A 20,820-nucleotide genomic window follows, 5' to 3' on the forward strand; every position below is an offset into this window, starting at 1 on the left:
TCCTATGTTAAAGTCTTGTGGCAATTTAGCTCCTGATTTTGCCAACATCAAAAGATATTTCTCTTTTTGTTTTGCCAATAATTTTTCCATTAGTCTATCAAATTTGAAATCTTGCTCAAGGTCTCTAATGGTGTTATTGACCGCTTCTTCATCAATAGCGGTTTACCTAAAATTTTGGAATATCGGATTATCTTCTTCCTCCATTTGTTTTTGTTGTTTTCTAAGTTGTTCGTATTGAGCTCTAGTCCAAACTGGCATGCGATTGTTTCAAAAATTTGAAGTTTCCAAAGGACAACTCAATATGTGAATATTGGTTTAGGAAGATATGCTTTGTTGATTTTACCACTATTGTTTGTTCATTGTGATGAAGCGTCTCTTTGTTGAAAAACACGTCCTTGCAAAATTTCTCCGTCAAACTCTATCCCACAACCATGTAAATAGTGATGAAAATGGTGTAGGAATGTCCTATGTTTTAATAAGATCTTGCGATTGATATACAAGAATCTTATTCTTTTCTGAGTAGCTTTATAACTGGGTTTTCTTTTCTTAAGATGATACTTAAAAGTCATATAAGCATCTGATAGTCTACAAGTTTGTTTGATTCCAAATTTGGTGCAATTCTGATTTTGGCATGACCTAGGTTCAAAATAGGAAAGATATATCCAAGATAATGAACACAAGATGAATTGATCAAGCTTCGTGATAGAGGATTTGATATATCTTGATGAGAAACTTGACAATGATATTGATTTTTGCACTTAAAATGTTTAAATCAATAGCTTGTTGAATGTTTATTCTTATGGAAACCTTTCAGAAATAGCCTATTGGATTAGTGACCCAATTATTGAACTAGTTTGAAAATGTGTGATAGTTTAGACAAATCTACTCAAGAAGTGTTTTGATACTGATGTTGAAATTTTGGTTTGATATGCTTTTTAGATGTGAAAAAGCTTTTGTGCTAACTCTTGTGGCAAAGAGTGTTAACTTATGAGATAAAAGCATCATTTTGTTGCTTGAAAGTGCTATTCTGATTATGTTTCAAGGATTTTCCTCAAATTCTTCAGCAAGTTGTTGGATTTTTGCTCATTTTTAGATGATGATTTTCTTCAATTTTTGATTGTTTTGAACATGTCATAGACATAGAAGACACTGTTTTTGAGAAACAAAATACATAAGAAAGTACAAATCCTATGGCAGGCTGAGACAATAATTGTTGAATCTCACATGGGGTTTCCCCCGAGGCTATGCTATTCAAAGTGAATATTTAGATGCTTGACCCCATTGGCTCCACCCTCGGCACTCACTTCTCTGGGGCAGCCAAGCACCAATTTCCATGAAAAATCCCCATGGAAAACTTTATATCTCTACTAAGAACCGTATGTGTGTGAACCGCTTCAGAGGTTCGACCTGCTGCGCCAACAATTAGAAGGATTTTGGCAACTAGTACAAGTGGTTTTTAGTAAAGGCTTCTGATCATGTGGCCATACATGCAACACTTTCAACTCTATAAATACAGAAGGTTCCCAGCCTATAAAGGTTACACTCCATAGGGTTTATGGGGAAACATAGTGTCGGTATGAACTTATCAGCACATGTTGCTTGTGACTTTCATCACAAACATGATTTATTTAGAGTGGATTGGAAGGACTTGGTATTAGCACATTTCCACTTTGGGTCGTTCCCCTCTCACTGGCCCCCTCAAGGCAGCTCGAGAAGGCAGACCCTCTAAAGGTTATGCATAAAAGAATGTAGGTTGGGTTTTCTGATCACCGCATGATGGTGAGAGCATACTTACCTACTACTTCATCAAGCATGGAATACACAAGTTCATTTTAGCCTTCTAAAATCTATGTGCAACTATTTTAAAGAAGTCACTCAAAATACAAGTTGCATGTTGTTAATTTATCCCCCTTAGTTAAGCTAAATGAGCATGACATGATGTGTTACTTTCCAAAATGGAACTCTTAATTAACTAGGTGAGGAAATGTATGAAATTTTCTTTAAAAACAATCATGCAAATGCATGTCAGTAGTTTGAAAAATTTAAGTTCTTGGACATTCGGACCTACAAGAAAATTATGTCAGTTGCAAATAAAAGTGCTATCCTAACAAATGCACCGTCTTTCACCTCTAAAGCACTAACCTAAAGGGAAAAAGCGCTAACCTAAAACACAAAAATGCTACTTTGCGAACTAAGAAGCGAGAATTCTTTGACAAAAGTGTTAACCAAACTAACAAATGCGCTAACGTGAAGGACAAAAACGCTGCTCTGCGGATTAAATGCATTGATTTACAAACAAAAGTGCTAACCTACATGACAAATGCGCTAACTTGTAGGAAAAAATGCTAACCTATCAAATAAAGGTGCTCTCAGAACTCACACAGGCGTGAATCTGTATTACAAATGCGTTAAATTTGCCTTTTGCGAGAATTAGACAAGATATTAGAAAGAATATGTGAGGCTCTGAGCCTCACAGTGGGTGCCAAAATGTGTTGACTTGAATTTCATCATCAAAATACTACCTGCAACATGTTAGTTTCACAAAATACAAAGGAAATGCTATAGGAAATCCAAACTCAACCAATGAAACTACATGAAATACATATAAAATAAAAACACTATTATTATCTTCATGATTTATGTCTCATTGTTTCCTAACTCCACTGTTCTTGGTTGCAGATGGTGTGCTCTCAGACAAGCACTGATAGTTTCCAAGATGGCATATGAAGAATGGACTAATAACTGATAGTTAATGGATACTATGATATGCAATGCTAAATGACTATGCTAAATGATTATGCTATTTGCTTCAAGATTAAAACTCACAGATGCATAAGTTTTCATAAATGATTAGCTTGAAAACTCACTTGAAGAATAACTCTTTCTCAACTCAAACTTCCGATTTTATAGACTTTGAGAGGATAAGATGATTTGGCCTGGATCAATGGTCATGATCAGATCTACAGATTTGGATGACTATGAGAAAAGGTGAAGGTTGAGAGAAAGGGGGAAGAAGAATACAAGTGTCACTCATCTCACCTTGACTGGGTTGCTGACTGAGGGAGTCTAGGGATGGTTGGAGAAGATTTAGGCATGAGAGGACAAGTGGACTCAAGTCCTTCCTAAGATGTAGGGATGTTGGAGGGAATAAAGAAGAAGGTTAGGAAATATGTGTACATACATAATATTTCATTAAATTTGGAGGTTGAAGATAAATGATGAATTAATATTTAAGAAATATTAATATCTTTAGCCACATGATTGTTGAGTTGGCAAAGGAAAGATGAAGTGGAGATGGAAGGTGATTTGGATAAGGGATTAAATAATTTAGAAATTATTTAATATTTAAGACTATATGTTAGAAGAATAATCATTAGATATTAGATATTTAAATGATTGAAGGAGATAATTAAATATTTAGATATTCAATTAATTGATCAGAAGAATAATTCAATATTAGATATTTAATTAATTAGAGGAATAGGATAGATGAATTAATTAATAAAATATTTCAATTAAAATAATTAATAGAAAGACACGTAATGAATTAAATAAATTAATCTTTTCAAATTAACTATTTAATAGAAGAATAAATATTAAATATTTATTTAATCGCTCATAGCCATTTTTATGTGTATACAACATGATACCTCAAGTTTTCCCTTACTTAGTGTGTATGCACTTGTCTATAGACAATTATATATCAGAAATCAATACTTTATGTAAACCATTTTGCATAAATCGATATAGAATTTGCTAAATTTGATCAACTTTACTTTAAAAAATAAAAATAAAGAATGCTTTATCCTTGATCCATGGTTCTGATCAATATATGTCACTCATCCCTATTAAGAAGGGAGGGAGTTATTATTTTAGAACTTGACTTAGAGATTGAGAAATAAAGTCCTATCATAACTTTACTAATAATAAAGAGAATATTTGATCATAAAGGTATGTGTCTATAGGTAATATAATCATGCAACAAAAAATAATTGGCATTAACCACAATATAAAAGTCTTTGGCTCAGTAATCATTTGTTGGCTTTGGAAATCCGATGCAGTTGCCCAATCTTCCTTAGTTGTTTCTCACTCAACACTAGTCTCCCTATGTTGGTGCTATAGACCTATACCTTCTCTCAGTTTTGGGAACTTATTATTTCAGTTGTAGGAACTCATTCTCTCATTATTGTTGTAGATCCCTTAGTTGTAGGGACTCTTGTGCCACCTATCGATGACCATCACATTCCCTTCTTCTTTGTTGCATAATAAGTTAGTATTTCTACAAAAATATGTATTTATCAAGATTAATAATACTATTCTATCACATTTCTATCAACAACCATACATATATGTAAATATTTGATCAAAACATTAACAACTATATTTAGTGCATCACATTAACACAAATGTAGGAAAGTGTAATGAGAATGTATGATAGTTTAACAATTCTTGGGAAATAATAAGGTAAAAAGTAGAAATTTAAAAGATAATTATAGAACCCATCACTCCCCCCATTTAAGTTTTATATTTTCCCTCTTTAAGAGGTGGGGGAATCTTATTCTATATCAAATCCACTCCCTAAAGTTTCTGATGTAAGTGATACCAACATGTTTATTATGTGGATTCTAGTAAAACCCTTTCATCTTCTCTAATATGCTCCATTTGTCTTCTTTAGCTCTTTCACCATGAGAAAGCCTCCTTTGATAATGTGGAAAATTCCACCACAATAATGGTAGCTGAAATAGTAGAGGTACCCAGATTATTTCATACTCTCCTATTTTGATGTATTTTTGTGCTCTCTAAATCATTGTGCATGATAATTATATGAAGAATGTGGCTCATTCCTTTTAAGTTCATTAGTTAGTTCATGTCACCTTCTCACAAAAAATCTAAGAGCTTCCCTACCTGTAGTATTTTTTATTTTCCTAAATATGATGTGATTTGAATTCTTTAGTGCGATAATACTGCCTATAGTATTTTCTACTTTCCCAAATATGATGTGATTTAAATTCTTTTGTTCAATAATAGGGTCCTGAATATCTAGCCTTTCAATAATATTAAAATAATCATCTAACATCTTATTTAGTTTTTATGACTTCAGTCAGGAGGCTTAAAGAAATTGATTTCTCCAATTTCATGTACAATCAAATCATTTTTCCTTCTTTAATTTTATTATAAATCAATGAAGCCAATTTTGGTAGTTGTAAGTCCCCTAGATAGAGCAGTGAATTCTATTTGGTATCACATACTTGTAAGTAAAACTCACAAAGGGTACTTTACAATTTAGTAGTACACCCTTGAAAGATATTAAACAACTTCCTAAGGGTTAACATGGATAATGAAAATCATATTATAACTACATAAATTGGAAACTCATAAATCACTGAGCCCTAAAAAATAATGTATAAACTCTTGCAGGTGACCTTCAAGAGACAATTTGTGGTTTAATGAGATCCATGTGTTCAACTTTTCCTTATAATTTTATTTTTTCCTCATCCTTATGTTTTCTAAATTGAACTTTAATTGCAATTCCTCCTTCTCTTTCTTCCATCTCTCTTTTTTCAACTTCAATCGTTGCACTTTCTTCCATAGATATAGATAAATATTTGTTTATGAAAAACTAGTAGTATTCAACTGTACAAGTCTTGGTTGACCCATTCTATTATTTTCCTTTGTTGCAATGGTAACCATTTAAGCCAACTTCTCAAGACTAGACTACTATAGATACCATCATGGAGACATTTTATTAAAAATATCATTTAGAATATTAATCTTCCTTAATTCCATAAGTTTTTATTTGACCCAAAAAGAATTGGACTACCATCTATGACTTCCCAACAAAACACTAGTGAATCCCTAACATCTAAATAACCACATCCAAACTAACCTATCCAATATTAATAAAAAAATACCCTTTAACACTTGTAGAGAATCAAACCCTAATTTTTTGGACTACAACACCCACAAAATCTATAGTTGAGGATGAATCTTGCTAAAAATAGATTCCTTGGACTGATGGAGGACATATGCATTACTTTTGGTAGTTGGGTGATTCATCACCATTAATGTGATTTGATAGAAAAAATGGAGGAGAGGTGTTCCATCTAGACATTAAAATAATTTATTTATACTTTATCAGACCTTTAGATGATTAGCCATTAAAATTCTTGAACTCCCAATAAAGTAAAATAGAACCATCAAAGTATCAACACATCAGCCACCCATCAAACTATTAGACTTAGGAGGTAAGCATTAATACCTTTGATGTTATAACACACACTTTCAACACTCGTTCTTTTTTAGACAATCAATCCATTAGGTTCCCATTGGATTATATACCTATCAGACAAAAGATGTGGGCATGCTCATCTCTAATATCTTGAGAAAACACCCTATTATTAGACATCGATCCTATAGGCTACCTTTGAAATACATACCATGGGAGAAGGGATGAGATACTCTAATAGTTTAACAAGTCATCAAAGGAAAGACCTAGACCCTCACGATATTAATATTAGAAGGGAAATGGGGAAGGACGAGAAGCAATGAAAATTTGAAAGACTTGAGAGTAATTTTGAAGAGGAACATGGAAAATTTTAGGTTATTAGACATTTGAGGAATGACATACTACTTGATGATAATTCTGAAAAGGAATGATGGGATGAAGAACTCCAAAATACCAAAAGATAAAGAGCCAAATTTTAAGGAATTAGGGAAGGAAGGGATGTGGATGGGTGGAGGAAGTCCACAACTCCAATGGATACAAATTACTTAGGATTCTAATAGACTTTTAGACTTTGAGGATTATCAATGCTAAGTGCTAGGAAAATGGTGTTTCAACCTTACATTTACACAAGGTTACTTTTTATACTAAGTTTACATTTGAGCAAGGATTGGTTTTAATTTTTTTCCAAAGCTATGGATTGGCTAAATAAGCATGTCAATACATTTCCATTGCAAGATCAATTCTAGATTCGAGGACATGAAACATTTTATTTTTGAAAGTTTAAAGTAAATTTTGAAGGCCTTAGAGGCATTTTTAGGCTCGAAAGCGGTCTTAGCTAGCTATAGCCTGATAGAGAACTTCAAGATCTTTCTAATGCTTCAAATAGTTTATCAACCAAACACCCAAACAAAAGTTATAGCCTTTAAAAGTCATTCATTTGAAATGAGAAACATAAAAAATATGTTGGACACATAAACAAGTTGTAAAAGGGATTTACACACGTTGGTGGGTGTTTTAAAACATCATAGGGCATCTTGGATTGGAGATAAGTTGGGTGCCATTTTTTGGGTGATTATAGCTCATGGTTTTGTAATACCATTTTATAGTTTCATGTATTGTATCTCCTATATATTATGTGCATGAGGTGGAAGTTGTGTGTGTCATATAGTTGTTGAGTAACCTTTGGATCTCTAGATAGTGATACTCTTGTGAGAAGCTTGCTCTGCAAGTATAATATATTATATTATGTTGTTGATTTCTGGATAATATTGTGGGTGGCTTTTGGAGTATGAGGGTTTCTTCTCAAAAGGGTTTTGCCCACGTAGATCATTGTATTGTGCTATTCATGTTATTTATGTGTATTTTTGTTAAGTTTTTGTAACTATTGTAAAGATCTGAATTTTTTTACATAACCCTCCCCTCAAGGTTAGTGTAGGAAGTTGTTTTGCTACCTTAACTTTCTTTCATGAAGGAATGGTAATGGAGGATGCAAAACTTCAAAAATTCTTTGAAATAACATAGAGGAAAGATTTAATATTTAGAATTTGACGGTCAAGAATTCTTAAAAGAGGTATGAGTGTAAGGGAAACTCCCACAACCTAAAAGTTTGACAATTTCAACATTTAGCCAATTTCACAGGGGTTCAAGGTGGATTTTTCAGAGTGAAAGGGAAGGTGTGCAAGGATGCACAACCCCAAAAATATAACAAGGTGACAAACAACACTTAGCTAATTTTATTTTTTCAATTGGATAATTTAACTAAAACATAAAAGGGAGATTAGGACAACATCAAAAGGAATAATCAAGAAAGATGACCCATTTAGTATTTCTCGTATTAGTTATTAACAAATGGGTCACAAATGACCAAGATGACACATAAAAATAAATGAACTTAAGAAAAAAGAGGTAAAATCATATTTGAGTCGCAACACCTTCTAAATATTATATATATTGGGTTAGCTTAGACAGGAAAATAAGGGAAGTTGAAATTCAAAGTATGCAAAAGAATTATTTTTGTTTTGGTATGAATGATAGATATATAATATAAACCAAATAAACCAACTAACTTCTTTCATTAAGCATTGTGTAAGTCCTTTGCAATTATCTAATGTTTCTATTGTTACCTTAGTCACAATATCTCAATATGTGGCTTCATTTTTTGAAGAAATGAAGTATTTTTAAAATGTCACTAAGAAATAGATGAATGCAATACTTTTGTGCGGTTTCATTTAAGTAATTTATGAAATCATGGATTTAATTGATAGAGTCAAATTTTATGTTGAATTGATCAAGGGTTTGTTAGAGGGATTCCAACATGAATTCTAAATTCATTCTAAAAACCTACCACAAATTAAAATAATGGCAAACATAAATTTTATGCATCATTTAATGAAGGCATACTTCATAATCTAGATACTTATTTTCTTATGGAATGGTAAAAATATTAAATTAAGAGTTGAATTTTAGAAGATAGTGTAAATAAGATAGTAATAGTCCATGGTGAAGTTGTAGGCATTATGATAGATGTCTATGATTTGATTGAGAATACCACTAACCACTTATACAATGGATACTAAACCATCAATTTTGTAGTTGTTCTTAAGGGGCATTTAGCTTATATGATTAGTTAAAGTGTGGATTAGTCAATTAGCTTTGATTCTTAGATAAATTGGTGAAAGTGAAATTCACAAATTTAAATGAGAAGAAAATATTCATATGTCGATAAAATATCAACAAAACTTAGATGTTTATATTTCATATAATTTCCACATAATGTACATCAAATTTCCATATATAAATGCAATAAGCGAAACTTTAATAACTTTTGGAGATGACTAGATAAGAGAAAAAGGTTTGGATGACATCTATTATTGAAAGAATTAATGCTAAAATAAATAAATAAATAAAGACATAATAGCACGAATACATGTGAAGATCATTTGGTTTTAAAATTGAAGATTATAAATAACATGATCAAGTGTTATTTATTTTAAACTTTACACTTTAATATATTTTAAATTAAGTGAACTTAAGTTCATGCATTATTTTTGAGATATAATATTTTCAATAACTAATTATAGTTATAAGGAAATTGTTATAAATATATATGACTGACATGCTTGTTTAGGTATACAACTAGAGATAGAGTTGGCAAAGTTATAATTTATTAATAAAGTACTTTAAGCTTTTCGGATTTCTATGAAGTAAATAATTTATTCTAGCACTTTGGGTCTTAATGTGAAATTATTATTGTCTTTCCTTATTTCAAATACAATTGCAATGATGTCTTTTATTATGCCAAATATTATCGATATTTTTCTTTGATTTTGTTTATCTATCTAATTTTTCTAAAGATATTTAGTATGCATGTACATATGTATAATATGCCTAAACAAGTCACTTTGTCACATCTATACAACTCATATATAAGTTTAAAGCTTTAGACTGAGGGTGTTTTCAAATTTAATTCACTTTAACAATTTTTTTAGGTCAATTTTATTCTATATCCAAATAAATTTCTATTATATTCTATTATATAACATAGCGTTATTAGTGAAGGATCAATCTTTGCAAAATTAACATTTTAATTTTTTGTATTGTAAGGTACATGTAACCTATTTCTAAAATACAATCCTTCCATTTTACTTCTATTCTATAAATGCAATTTTCTCTCTTATCTTTGATGTTGTGGCATTTTCATTTCAATGGTTAGTTTTTTAAAATTATTTAAAAAAATTAAGAATACAATTTTTTTCCATCTTTATGATTAAATAATATTATTTTTTATTTTTACTTCTATCTATCTTAACTCTTTTTTATCCATGTGCTTTAAAGTATGTAAATTATTATTATTATTTTGGCCTCCTAATTTTTCTTTTTAGCCATTAAATTCTCCTAAAGATATGACACTTTGTTTTACTTATAATGACACATTGACAATGCTACATATTAGTAGAATGTATGGTATTGTTTTTTTTATTTGTTATAGTTTCAATTTTTTATTCCATTGAAATAGTGGCTACATTTTTCAAGAATTTGTGTAATTATTATTTTTATTTAATACCTATGAAAATTATTTAATTATTTTTGCATGATATAAAGTACTTATATTTAACCAAAATATTCAACTAGTCAAACATGTCTCAGCACAATCAACTTTCAGATAATTACAATTTCATTCTTTATGTATCCTTACTAATACCTTTTACATCTTTGGTTCCCATTAAGCCACATAACAAAATTCAAACCACAACCAATCCATTTAGCAATACCAAAGATTAATCGAGTACACCATCCTAGTAAGGAACAAGGATAATGACATAAAAGTGGCTACAAATAATTATACTAATACGATCACCCAACCCCGCATTTAATTAAAATATTTAAAAAGAAAATGGTACTTAGATTATAAAGGTAAGATAGTACCTAGGAGAAAAGAAATAAAATTCAAATATTTGGTAGAGCTTAGCCATACAATATTGCAACTCTTTTTTTTGGAATGACTAGTAGCATAAATTTGAATTTTGAGGAAAGGGAAAAGTTAAAAAAAAAAGAAAAACCTTCAACAACCTATGAAATAAAAACATGGAGGTAAAATATACCTTTCAAAAAGAGAAAAAAATCATAAACCTATTTAAAAATATAATAAAATAAATAACTATGAAACCTCCAGTTTAAAATAACAATTTGTCTATGAATGTAAAAAAATATTAAAGTGTTCTCAATTATGCATATATGAAGATTGGATATTTTTTGTAGAGCTTGGTATCAGTACACCTATGATAATGAGGACAAAATCCTAACTACACTACTACTTAACACCCACTCAACCCTAATGTTCAACCCCTAAAAAAATTTCTCATTTTTTTATAGTCCTCAACATTTAATGTGAATAGAACAAAGAGCCATTAAAAACACACCAAAAAAATAATTTACAATAATTATATGAGAAGAATAACTATATAAACCGAAAATAAATCTTCAACTCCTCACTGTGCAAAAACCCAAACTTTCCCTTTCCCTTCAAGCCAATCATAATCACTGCATCATAAGAAAAATGTAATTTGCACTTCAAATCAATTATACTCCCCTCATAAAATACATTTCATTTATCTTTGTTAGGATCCTAGTTGTGTTATTGCTTAACACCTAACAAATCCATATGCTCAACCCTAAGAAAAATCCTCTAATTTTCTTGGATTCTTCAACACTAAAAACAAAAAGAATAGAATCATTGAAAAATAAACACATACTTTAAAAATTATTTACAAGAGAATGAAAATAATAACTATATAAAATGATAGTAATGTATCAAACCCTCACCATGCAAAACCACAACCATTGCATCATAAGAAAAAGAAAATTTGTTTTCCAAATCGACCACACCTTGCACAAAACAAAAAAAAAAAGGCTTATGGTCCAGATCAACCACACACCTTGCACCAAAAAGAAAATTCAATAAAACCTCAGTCGCATAGAGTTGAAAAGAAAATTTAAAAACACAAATACCTAAAGGTTCATTGTTAAAGCTTGAATAAAATACATCGTATGTTCCCAACCTCAGCCCTTTCAGCCTCCTAGATGCCTCCACATCTTTAATTCTTGTTTAAATGGATCTAGTATGAACTATGAAACATACAATAAGAAGAAAAAATTAAACAAAAAGATTAATTTCATGCACTGAGCTAACCAGCAAGCAAGTTACACGAATCAAAAAATAAAGTAATCTTTGCTTGTATAGAAACATTAGAAATAAAGTCAATTTTTTATTACATGACATTTAATTGGTTGATTATCAAGTAGTTTTTTTAAATTAGAAAATAAATTATTTTTTGGTTTGTCCACAATATGTATTGGTAGAAATATTAGAAAACAATTTATTTTTTGGTGGATGCCATTTGATTGGTGGTTGTTATATAAGTTGTGAGTAATATATGTATATAAAAATATTAAGAAAATATAAATATTTTTTGTCATATAATATTGATTGGTTGTATTTTGTTTTCTTTTTTTCTAAAAAAACAAAAAAACAAATCCTACTACCTAAATTTGACAAAAGCTAAACTTCATACAATTCAAACCTATGTCCATCAATTATATATGTATATGGTCATCATAGATGCATTCATATCATGCATGATTAGTTAAAAAATCTGATTGTTTCAAATAATAGCGAGTTACTACATTTGGAAGCACTAATTCCCATGGAACATAATTGTTTCAAATAAATGTGAGTCATTACATTTGGAAGCATCAATTCCCATGGAACATAATTGTTTCAAATAAATGAGAGTCACTACATTTGGAAGCATCGATTTCCATGGAACTCAATTCTTTCAAATAAATGTGAGTCACTACATTTGGAGGCACCAATTCCCATGGAACATATTTGTTTCAGATAAATGTGAGTCATTACATTTGGAAGCAATGATTCTCATGGAACATAATTGTTTCAAATAAATGCGAGTTAGTACGTTTGAAAGCATCAATTTCCATTGAACATAATTGTCTAAAATAAATGTGAGTCGCCACATTTGACAACATCAATTCCCATGGAACATAATTGTTTCAAATAAATGTGAGTCACTACATTTAAAAACATCAATTTCCATGGAACATAGTTGTTTCAGAGAAATTTGAATCACTACATATAGATGAATCAATTTTCATGGAACATAATTGTTTCAAATAAATGTCAATCACTACATTTAGAAGCATCGACTCCCATGGAACATAATTGTTTCAGATAAATGTGAATCACTATATTTGTGAACATCAATTTCCATTGAACATAACTATCACAGATAAATGCAAATCACTACATTTGAAAACATCAATTTTTTGTTGGTTTTGTTGTTGGGACCCCATGGTTTGTGGGTCATACGGAAGAAACCGCCAAGTTTGACACTCCTTTCTCCCCGCTAGTTTTGACTGACTCTGGCCTTGGAGATGGAGGGAAGAATATACCCCCCCCCCCCGGGCTGGAAACTACTGCTGGACAAGGGAATGCAGAAATTGGTAAGAAGGACTCCAAGTCTAGCTCGAAGAACGCCCTTCTCAGGTCCACTAATACGACCTTAGAAGTGGCTTTGGCCAACTTTACCCAAACTGACGAGGGACAGAAGATCAAGTTCCCGGATAGTCTCATGGACAAAATCGCCTCATCCCTTCACCTAGCGATTGTTGGTCGTTTCTTCTCCTTCTAACCATCTATTGACATGATCAAGAGATGGGCGAAATCTCGATGGAAACTAAAAGGTAGTGTTGACATCTCAGCAATGCCTGGGAGTCTCTTCTTGTTTAAGTTCAATGCTAAGGAAGACCTGATCTTTGTCCTATCAGGGTCCTGGGCTTATGGGAAGCATTTCCTAACTCTGGCTAAATGGAAGCCTGGCTTTGACCCCTCAACTGAACTCAACCACATGGCCCCTATCTAGGTTAGACTACCCGGCCTTCCACTGGAGTTTTGGGTTGAACAAATTTTCCGCTGGATCGGGAACTCGTTCGGTAGCTATGTTGCAGTAGATTCGGTCACTCTTACTAAATCCAGGTTGGTTTATGCACGCTTTTGTGTCAATGTTGTGATTAATAAGGCTCTCCCCAACTTTGTTTCTCTAAAGTTGAAGTGGGGAAAATGGTCCCAGGCTATTGTTCATGAAAATGCTACCCTCTTTTGTCAGAAATGTAATAAACAAGGTCATACTTACACTTAGTGTAAGACCCCAGTGTTTGTAGAACCCAAGCTTAAAGAAAAGGCCATCTTGGTTGATCCCATCAGCCCAAGTGCTCCCTTGTCATTTGCTCCCTTGGGACTGCCCAATGTGAATGAAATCCCTAATGATTACCCCCACATAGACAAGATCCTTGAAATCTTAAAATCCTCGACGGTTTCTGAGAAGATTGTTACCCCAGCTATTCCCCTGGAAGAAGGTGAAATACCACCATTGAAGAATCTCTGACTTTCCCCTGGTCCCTTGCCACCCCCTGGCATGCCTTTAGAGAACAAGTCCCCCAGGCCCTTTGTTATTCCTATCCCCTCAACCCATCAAGCTTCCATCTCTGATGAAGCTATGTCCCCCGCTATTGTGAATAAGTTGTTAATCACAACCCCCCCTTTTTCCCCTAGTAAGGAGGAGAGGTTTGTTCCAACAGAAAACTCCCTGACAACGTCTCCTCCTTTGAAGTTATCACCACCCTGATCTCCTCAGGCGAATAATGAAGAATGGATGATCCAGAAGAAGAAACCCAAGGCCAAGAAATCAGATGTGGGGGGTATTGAAAATAAAGTCAGAAGACCCTCGGAAAGGGTGCTGAGACATAAAGTTATGGCTAGGGACATAGTAAGGGGTAGACAACTGACCCTTGATGGAATCAACAGAAATAAGAAATGAAGTTCCTCTCCTAGAACATAAGGGGTCTCAATAGTCCCCAGAAGCAATTTTCTATAAAATAATACATTTTGGAAATGAAAATTGATATTTGTCTTCTTCAGGAAGTTAAAATGTCCTACCAAACTTTTGCTACTATTGCTGGGAAACTTTGGTCAGGGGCAGGTTTTCTGTATGTGGATGCTTTGGGGGCTTCTGGGGGCATTGCTACCCTCTGGGACCCCCTCAATGTTCAAGGTAAGATCTATGCTAGCACCCAGAACTTCTTAGCGGTTACTTTTCAACAAGGCGAACATTACTAGCAGCTATTTAACATATATGCCACCAACTCCAAGGTGGGAAGACGGTTGGTGTGGGAGGAAATTTCTGAACTCATCTTGGCAAACCAGAAGGCTCAGTACATGCTGGCAGAAGATTTTAATACTCCCCTCTACCCCTCTGAGAAGTGTGGTGGCCTTGTCAATTTTACTGATAGCATGGGAGATCTCGCCAACCTCCTTAATTTTTCTAGCCTTGTTGATATTAACCTCCAGGGTTCCCCCTACACCTGGTCGAATAATAGGAAAGGCAAGCACCTAATTCAAGTTAGACAGGATAGATTCTTTGTCTCCACCAACTGGGACATTGGCCATAATTCCTTCCTTAAAACTCTCCCAAGGATTGCTTCTGATCATAACCCCCTTCTGCTCCATTGGAAGGATAGACCCTACCAAGGTCCCCCCCCCCATTTTGCTATGAGATTGTGTGGGCCTCTCACCCAGATTTTAGAGACTTGGTTAGGAGTTGGTGGGCTACTCCTGTTCAAGGGACTGGTATGTTCAGAATTGTGGAAGAGGAGTTCTTGGCTCCAGACTGGAACAACTCCAGAGCATTATGGCTACTGGTAACCCCCCCAACCCTATTTTGGTGGAGGAAGAGGAGTGCCACAAGAGTTGGAAGGATATCCTCTCTAAGGAGGAAATATACTAGAAGCAAAGATCCAGAATTCAGTGGCTGAAAGAGGGGGACAAAAATTCAGCCTTCTTCCACCGATCAACATGCATCCACAGGAGAAAGAACTTCATCAAAAGTCTAAGGGATGACTCTGGTCAGGAGATCGCCGGTGACTCCTTAATCGGACAAAGTGCCACTGACTTTTTCATAGGATTATACATGGAGTTCAGAAGGAACGATGCATCTCTTCAAGATAGCCTTTTGAGCAAGCTTTCGAATGCCATTGAGGAGGAAGATAACTATCAACTGCTTGCTCCTATCTCCTCAGAGGAGGTCCGTTTGGCTGTCTTTGCAATGGGTGCTTACAAGACCCCGGGCCCGGACAGATTCCCCCTAGCATTATTTTAGGAGTATTGGGACATTGTTAAATATGATGTTACAAAAGTTGTAAAAGATTTCTTCAAGACTGACAAATTACTGAATAACACTTACATTCTACTTGTCCCTAAGGCAGCAAACCCCAATTGTATGAAGGACTTCCGACCCATAAGCCTATGCAATACCATATACAAGATAATTTTAAGGTCCTTGTGAATAGAATCAAACCCCTCCTGGTGAAGTTTATCATCCCTTCCTAGAAAGGTTTTGTCCCGGGTCGTAAAATTTTGGATGCTGCCATTGCCACTCATGAAATAATTCACTCCATGGATAGGAGAAGAATCCCAAGTATGGCTTTCAAACTGGATATTTCAAAAGTGTATGATACAGTTAACTGGTGTTTTTTGTTCTCAACTCTCTTAAAACTTGGTTTCAACTAGAAGGTTGTTGATATGATACGGGAGTGTGTTACTACGGTTTAGTTCTCGGTCTTGATCAATGGGACTCCTAGGGGATGTTTTAAAGGTGAAAAAGGTATCTAGCAAGGCAATCCTTTGTCACCTTATCTTTTTATCACGATTGCTGAAGTCTTGAGTAGAAATGTGGTCGATTTGGTGACCAATGGCAGACTTCAGGGATTTAAAGCTGCTTCTATGCTCCCCCCCTCTAATATCCAACAATTTGTCGATGACACCTTTCTATTTGGTATGTCATCCATCATGGAGGCTAAACAATGGAAGAATTTACTGGTAGATTACACCAAGGCTTTGGGGAAATGTATCAATTATGAGAAGAGTACTCTCTTCTTTTTCAACACCCCTAATGACCTCCAACTCAGAATTCTCTCGATTCTAAGGTGCAAGACTGTTGCTCTTCTGGGGACTTACCTTGTTCTCCCCCTCATGGTCAAAGAGGTTACTCCCACTTTCTGGAACACTATCCTTGAGCGGATGCAAAAGAAACTTGCTAGTTGGAAATGAAAATTCCTTAGTAGCGCAGGAAAGCTTCAACTCCTTGCGGCTTCCCTCCAGGGAATCCCGGTGTACATCCTGTCCATATTCAAAATATCTGGGGCCATGGGGGAAAAACTTGAGAAAATCCAAAGAACCTTCCTATGGATGGGATTGGAGGAGAAAAAACACCTTGCTCTGGTTAGTTGGGACAATGTGTGCTTACCCAAGTCCATGGGTGGACTGGATATAAGAAAGATAAATACCCTAGATAAGGTGTTAATGGCAAAAATTGGCTGGACCCTGGCTAAAGGTGAGGCAGACTGGTGTAACATTATCATAGAAAAGTACCTGGATTGGGAGCAATTCTATTATAACTTGAGTACGAGAGACCTTCCCTAGGGATCTAAGCTATGGAATAACATCTTGAGAAGTAGACTGGTAATAAGAGAAGGACTGAAATGGAAAATTGGAAATGGTAGGAAGGTTAGGTTCTGGGAAGACTTTTGGGTGGAGGACGAGCCCTTGGCTAACATTTGCTTCCGCCAAATTATGTACCACCTAAAGGAACACCTAGGGGATTATATTGCTGATTATATGGAACCGGGAAGAAGAGGATGGAAGAACATTGTCCAGTTCTTTCTTAATAGGCCCAACCTGTTACCCATGGCTCAGAATCTACAAAATATTATGTTGGATACTATAATCCCCCTGGCCCCTCTGAAGACAAATTCATTTGGAAAGAGACCAATCGGGCACCTTTTCGGTCAAATCTGCTTATAGACAGCTCCTGAGACCCCCTGCTGATGTCGAGTGCTAGAAGAAGATATGGAACTCTCAACTGATCCCCCAAATCAACTTCTTTTGGTGGTCCCTAATGCATGGAAAAACCCTAACCCAGGACAACCTAAAAAGGAGGGGCTTCCAACTCCCCAATAAATGCATTCTCTGTAAAGCTGATGAGGAAACTATTGACCACCTGTTCATCCTCTGCCCCTTTGCTGAACATCTGTGGAATAAAACCCTTGAGAAATGTGGTCTACAATGGGTCTTTCAGAATGACATTAAGAAGTTTGTTTATGGATGGAAACCCCCCTCCCACCACTCCCTCATCCTCCAATTATGGAGGCAAATACCGTTGCACATCTGTTGGGCATTATGGAAAGAAAGAAACAACAGAATCTTCAGAGATACTGAAGCCCCCCCTGATAGTGTCTTCCATAATTGCTTCAAGATGATTTCAGAGAATATATCGATGACGAAGTGGAAAACCCCCCCCAATCCTCCTAGTTTGATGGAGAAAAAAATTGCTGAAAGTTGGAATCTCCCCCCAAAGTTTGAAGTCTTCAATAATAGTGCTAAAAACAAAAGGAGATTGACCAAATGGTTAACCCCAAAACTCCATTGGTTTAAACTAAACTTTGATGGATCCACCCAAAACGCCTGTCAGGCGGGTGGTGGAATCATCTGTGACCACTTGGGGAACATTGTGGCAGCCTATGCTAGTAACCTAAAGAACAATACTGTCACGAAAGCGAAGGGAATGGCCCTCCTATGGGGTCTGAAATTTGCCAATTCCATGGGAATTAAACAATTGGAAATTGAAGGTGACTCACAGATTATTGTGGAAACGGTGAGGGGGAGCTCTACTGCTAGGTGGAGAGTTGATTCCATTTTGAGGGATGTTAGGATCCTTCTGGCTAATCTTGATGGCTTCACCATCCGACATGTCTTTAGAGAAGGGAATGCGGCTACGGACTCCATGGTGGTGGTGGGAAGGCTGCAGAACAACTTACGATGTTGGAGGGACCCCAGTCTACTGCCAGTAACCACCAAGGTGATCTTGGAGATGGAAAAAACCCAAGTCTAATGAGGAACTCGTATAACCATTATCATATGAAGAGAGCCAATTTTCAAATTTTCAAATTGAAAGGAAATCTTGCCCATCATGGGCCCAGTCTGCCACGTAGCTATGGAGGGCCTTGTCACCACCCTCAAAAGGGATGTGTTTATGATGATAGTACTGACATCAGGAATGATTATTTCCTAATTATTATCCAGACGGAGCTAACTGGCGGCGATAAAGGCGATAGATGGGATAGGTCAAATCATACTGGTTGGATTGAAGGTTCGCACGTTTCTAGTAGATTTCCTAAATTTGATATCTACTCGGACATAAGAGATAATAATCACATCATTTATTGCGTGCTTTTATCTCAAGTTCGGTGCAGTTTTTATTACAACCTTGCTTTGGCCCTATTTTGGCTCTGTGATTTTGCTAGCAGGTCTCACATTTGCTCTGTTAACCTGGAGGAAACGAAAATGGGGGGGGGACAGGCTCAGACTGGAACCCGATAAAATTGATGATTTTAAAGTTAAGCCAACGGTGTGGTTCGTCTATTCAAAAGGGGACATAGATAAATTCATGGAAAGCATGAAGGGGAACAATGAGAGACTATCCAAGCAATTTGTGACTTCTTGGGAGGACAAAAGAGTTACCATGGGAGGTATCTCTTTTGAAATTAATGAAGAAGTTATTGCACAAGTGACGAGGCTATCTATGGAGGGGAGAAAATGGAAAAAGCAGAGTCGCATTGCAGATACCACCAGCCTGAACCAGTTCTTCTGTGAAGGCAAAAACCCGGTGAAGAGGGTAGGCGACTTCAACCGAGAGGAGCTCCCATCTCAATGGGATGAGATCTGTTACATTGTGATGAAATAGTTCACGCTGGAGGGAAGGTATGGAATCTTTTATTACTACCATCTCCCTTTCCTTAACCACCTGAGAAATAAGGACTACATTTCCATTCCATTTTTCTTGCTGCATTCTCTGGATTCTAATGTGAAGGATATTGCTGAGGCTAAGAAAAAGGGTAAAGATTTCCCCATCCTTCACCAAGGCCTCATCCTACGCCCTTACAACTTCCACCTCACCCTCTGCCCACCTCGATCTATCTCTGTCTAGAATGTGACTAATACCAGTCCTCGGCCTACCCTACTGCTAAACATAATGCTAGCCCCCCTCGGCTTCCGGAAATAGGCTCTTATAGAAAGAAAAATAAAAAGCACTCCCCTGAAGAGGTTAGAACCCCCAAGAAAGTCAAAATCCAGGAGATTGATTCTGACATGGAAATCACTGACGAGGCTAACACCCCCTGCCGCTCAAGCAGACTGGCCTCTAAACCCTCGAAAAAACCTCTGAGAGACCCCTCCTCCTTGCATGACACTGGGAACTCAAGCCCAACTGATAATGTGGTTATTTTCTACCCTACCCTGACCCCCCACTATATTAGTACCACCCATGCCTCCGAAAGTCCCACAAATTCTAGGAGTCCAGAGACTGGCCCCAAGTCCCAAACAAATTCTCCCTCCCTGACTCTCAGGTTTGAGAAATTGATGGTTGTGGAGGAGGCGAGTAGCATAAAGGAGGAGGATGACAACAACCTGGCGGAGCTGGGGAAAAAACTGGAGGCCATGTCTGATAATGTGCAAGATTTCACCAACAAGTTGGAGGTTGTGGAAACCAAAATGCATGATGTTTCTAAATTTGCGTTGAATGTGATGTGCTGTTCGATAACCACCCTGTGCCTTCTATAGAAAAGTTCTTCCAAAGGCAAGGACGACGAGGACTACAAGGTCCTGTTCAAATTCCTGACAAAGGAATGGGCAAGAAAGCTCCTCCCCAAGAGGAGCCATGGGAAAAAGAAATGAAATGTCTCTATGCTGTGGAAGTCTGGTTTTTTGTCTACTCCTAGCAGCCTGCGAGCGGATAGCTTTAGTTTATGTTTTTATTTGAACATTTATGCTTATTGCCCTGCGTGGCAAATGTCTAATACTTTTTTATATCTGCTAACTTACATAGAATGACGATAGTTTTTGATAGAGGTAAAGGGCAGTAACTTTACTGTTAATATGCTGGCAGTGGTTTTGCCACTGTTTTCTTTGT

This window comes from Cryptomeria japonica, chromosome 7, assembly GCF_030272615.1.
Source record: "Cryptomeria japonica chromosome 7, Sugi_1.0, whole genome shotgun sequence".
NCBI classification, from domain to species: domain Eukaryota; kingdom Viridiplantae; phylum Streptophyta; class Pinopsida; order Cupressales; family Cupressaceae; genus Cryptomeria; species Cryptomeria japonica.